Below are 5,286 nucleotides of genomic sequence, written 5' to 3'. Positions count from 1 at the left end.
GTGTCTGTTCATTTTTTACCGGGATTTACGGATTATTACAAAGTCCCAGAACTTATAAAGTCTGTAAGGTAAAAGAAAATCTGTAAGTCTCTCTCTCTCAAAAGAATGAGGTGAATGAGACCTACAGATCCTGATTTTCCGGGGTTTTTTGAGTTTTTGTTCTGTGAACCTGGTCTTGTCTTGTCCCGTTTTGTGTCTTGCATTTCGTTTTTCCCCCCCATCCTCTCCCCCCCCCCCCTTTTTTTTTTATTTTTTTTTTACATTTTATCTATTCATGGGAGCATGGGAACCCCAACGACACGTCATTAGCCGATGGCTCCAACCGAGACACTAAATGAATCAATAATCATCCACGTACATGAGTGCTTACGTACACACACACAGCAGACGCATGTACACAAACCATTGTTCATCTCTCTCTCTCTCTCTTTTTCCTCCCTCTCTCTCTGTACTACATTATGTATCGTCTCGTGTAAATAATTTATATTTTTGTACCCAGTTCAAGTCCCCTTTTCTGCCCCGAAAAGTAACCATTAGTAAATTATATTATTATTATTATCGGAGTGAAATGTCTCCAGGTATTCCCAATTATTTACTTGAATCCCCGTGCAACGTGAGTTGGCAGATCATGAATGCACGGTAACCACACATTCACACGTGACAGTGAATTCACTGTAGCAATCAGTGTGATTTAATAAACTGCGACAGCAATTTCGCAGTGACAGGGAATTCACAGTGACAGTGGAATCCATAGTGACCGTTAATTCACTGTCAGCAATGAATACACATTGACATTGATTCACAATTACAGTGAGTCCACAGTGTAGGAAAGGATTCCACAATTGGACAGTGAATTCACCGTGAAAGGTGAATCACAGTGAGCGAATTTCACAGTGGCAGTCAATTCATGGTGAGGGTGATTTCTCAGTGACTGAATTCACCCCTGTGAAGGGGGATTCACGTGAGAATGAATTCACAGTTTTTCTACTTTGCGCCCTCTCTCTCATCATCTCTCTCCTCTCTCCATCTCTCTCTCTCTCTCTCTCTCTCAATCCAACATAGTGGAGGCTTTTAGAGTTCATATTATGGCTCCAGTACTCACATGATTCACTGGTTTTTCATATCCATCCTCATCCCTTTGTAGTAGAAACATCAATTAATAACAAGCTTCTTATAGGCCTTTCTGCAATGCAACGAGATAGAGAGAGAGAGAGGAGAGAGTGCCACTAAGGGACAGAGTGCGAGTTACACGGATTGGGATTGTCTTAAAGACTAGTTAGTCCATCCGAGGAGAGAGGATTCACTAAGGGACGATGAGAGAGAGTGATAAAGAATCACCGAAGAGAGTGACAGCGAAAGAGAAAAGGGACTAAGAGACTGATAAGGGAGGAGAGAGAGAGAGAGAGGGGGGTGGAGGTCATATGAGACATAGTGAGAGAGAGTGTCACTTAAGAAACAAACAAGGGAGAAAGAGAGAGATACGAGACCCTGATACACAGAGAGTGAGAGAGACTTTATGCCTGCTGCAGTCAGAACCGAAAAACCACCACCACCACCACAACCACCTTTCCTCCTCCCCCACCAATTTTTTTCCCCTTCGCTTTTTCATTAAAAAAATGTAAACGTATGAATCACGATTCATTTTAGTAAATTAAGTCACAACAGTTTTTTTGTTGTAATTCAGAACTTACGAACAATGTTTTGATCGTTTAACAATTAATATGATTGTTTCTTTCTTGTGTAACATTTCCGTTGATGGATTCCAAAAGAAGTGGAGATAAAGACAATAAATCTAAATTCCAACTAGTGTCGGTATCTGCATACAAACCTGCACAAATAATGGTTTTAGACCAACAACCAATGAATTTTTCTAAAAGCCCAGAATACTAGGAATGCAATTCGGACCAAGAGGAATATCAAGACATGTGATAAAAAAGGCTAAGATAGCAAGAACACAAAGTACAAAGCTGTAAAGGCTTAGAAATATGAACACACTATCAAAATCCATTTCTACAAAGCCTAATCAGACCCCAATAATGGTATAGTCCGCCAATGCCCACGTGCTTAGCATCGACTTTCCAATATAAGTTGCATTACAAAAATTCCAAAATAAAGATACTAAGGTCTGCAGTGGGAGAAACAATCAAGAGATGACGTTTTTCTGAATATAGAACAAATACATAAAAAAATACAAAGTAGAAACCAATTAATCGGATTATACAGACTGTAACCAATATATGGAGGAAACTGGTTCAATGCAATAGTGAATTAGCAGAAGAATCAGAAGCAGAAGAAAGAAACCTTGACCCAAACAACACAGACCACAGATGGTGGAGAGAGTTATCTTCATATATTCATCCGCGATGACCTCGACCATTATGCTATTGAGAAAATGTCTTTGTGAAAAAGTAATTTGTAAGAATTTACTCTGTAGATATAAGCAAATTATTATGATAATTAAGATTAAGTTTAGAGTTAGAAATTTGGAAATTTATTAAATAGGATTTATATTTTATGAAAATAAAATTCAAGAATAGTGTAATTGTAAAGCAATTGCCATTTCAACGGCATTTCAAAATAATGTATAATCATATTGTATATGTTTAATATTAGTTAGAAGATTGTACCTTACCCAAATATAAATTGTGGATAAACCACACTTTAACTAACTCTTACTAATAAACTTAATTAAACTTTCCAAACTATTCGCTACCATCCTTACCCCTAAAAAAAGAAGAAGAAAAAAAATTCAAAAGCCAAAGTGAAAGGAGGAAAGGAATTATTTATTATGATATTTCTCTCTGTAGTACTACAAAACCGTCTCCCTGAAAGCGGCTGGCTCCTCCATATATTACACAACCCAGAGGTCACTTTTGCATTCGTATTATATAACTGCTCTATGTATGTATATATATATAGTATATATATGATATATATATATATATATATATATGCTTAAAAAATCACAGTAGATGCACGTGACTTCATAAATAGCGAATACCACGGGAAAATGATAGTCAGAAATCCAAGCGCTTTCGTCTTTATTCAGACATCGTCAAGGAGCTCCTTGACGATGTCTGAGTAAAGACGAAAGCGCTTGGATTTCTGACTATCATTTTCCCGTGGTATTCGCTTATATATATATATATATATATATATATATATATATATAATATATATATACGTGTGTGTGTGTATGTATGTATGTATTGACAAATATACCAAAGCCCGTTACGTGAACAAGTAAATCAACAAATATGTGAAATGATCTATCGCCATAGGTCTAGGTTTCCGTCCCAAGATTCGGGCCTTGCCACATCTGAATAGCCGGTATTTTATTATATTTTGTATTATTCTTTATTCCTATGTCATTCATTTCCCCACCTCATCTGCGAGGTGGACTTTAGTGTATAGATCCAGAAGGCCTTACATATGCTGCAATGGCTCTTTGCTCTGCCAGCACGTGGATGAAACAGCAGACAGACGCTGTATGAGAGAGAGAGAGAGAGAGAGAGACTATGTCTATAACAGTCGGCTATAAACAACTAAACTAATGTCGTTAAAGATCTGCATCCGATGAAAATAACTCAAGCCCGTAGACGTCTAATCTTACATTCAGACTATATACATAATTCACGTCTGAACTCTTATCATTAGGTATAATAAATATACTTCATATCTGCTGGAGTTTATTATAACATGCGTAAATTTCAACATTTACTATAGGCCCTAGTCGATAACAGTATTTCAGAGAGAGAGAGGATGAGGGAGTCACGTATACCGTTGTGCGATCCACATGACAACTGCGTTCGCACGCAAGGCTTCAATCCTGACGTCAACTTCATTGAAGTAGTGATCATTGCAAAGCTGTGAGTGCAAGTGATGATAATATAGTTACTTGCGTTAAATGAAAGTACTAATGACTATAAAAAATAAAATATTGCATTTTGCCATGGTTTGCAGGCCGTAGATGAAGTCGAAGTCAAACCCAATCAGCATTGGGACACAGGGAAACGGAAGACGTTATTACGGACTGCAGTGGATTTTAATTTTGAATCACTCTACAGGTGCCTGCTCAGACTCCCACCCCTGGGACCTCCTACAACACCCCCGGAACACCTTCCCTTCACCTACAATTACCCACACACGCAAGTATACACACATTTTGATTGCTTAGATCAGGAGAAATGTGTAGGATTATACAGATGCTGTCATGTCAGCACGAAAGTGGATATATACAGTACAAAAGTTTCAACCTCTAGAACAGTCCCAGACTATAAAACAGTTTCAAACAGTTGAGAGAGACAGAGAGAGAAAAAACGCTTGGATTAATTATTGTTTTCCTGAATTGTTAAGAGAGAGAAAAAAAGATAGAGAGAGAGAGAGAGACTACAATCAGGACTATAGACCTACATTACGCTTCCGAAAGCTTCGACGAGGAATCGTTTACCTCACACGAATATAATTTCACTAATTAAAAAACCAATATTGAGTCATATCATCATCGAACATCAATGGCAAAATTATATAGTGATTTATAATTCGTTAAAGAAATTATCATGAATTATTAGCGATTAATCCCAAATTATTCGAACCTATCGCAAGGAATCGAACGCAGGTGTGACACCGGCCACTGAGTACGTATGTGGTCGAAGGTATCACCGTCGGCTGTCCATCTTGCTTTAATTTTCGATGTCCGTGCGTTCGTAAGTGAGTGATCGCACAGTCGATTCCACACGCAGTGATATACCACGCTCTTGGGTTCGATTTTGGGTTGAGTTTCGAGATTGGGTTCAATTTTGTGTCGAATTTTGAGATTGGATTCTTTATCGTTTTATGTATGTATATATTTATCTATCTATCTATCTATCTATCTATATATATATATATATATAATATATATTATATATCTTTCATAATTCATATATTATAGACAATTGTGTGTGATCGAACTCCCAGTCGTCATCGGCCAAAAATAGGGGAGGTGGGTGAGAGGGGATGGTTGTGGGGGGTGACTGGCTATATGGATCCTCCGTGGTGTGGGTGTGGGTTGGGGTAGGTAGGGACCCCCTCCATCACTGTACTAAATGACAGCGGGAGAAATAACCCTTTTTTTCAATGATTATATCTGATTATATCTGTTTTTATTTCAGTCAAATGGATATGGATATATAAATATATATATATATATATATATATATATATATATATAATATATATATATATATGTTGTATATATAATCGTTCTGTTCCTCGAATCGGATTTAATCGGTCCTTCCGGCGAAG

The sequence above is a fragment of the Macrobrachium nipponense genome, chromosome 47, assembly GCF_015104395.2.
Source record: "Macrobrachium nipponense isolate FS-2020 chromosome 47, ASM1510439v2, whole genome shotgun sequence".
NCBI classification, from domain to species: domain Eukaryota; kingdom Metazoa; phylum Arthropoda; class Malacostraca; order Decapoda; family Palaemonidae; genus Macrobrachium; species Macrobrachium nipponense.
This window is presented reverse-complemented; position numbering follows the sequence as displayed.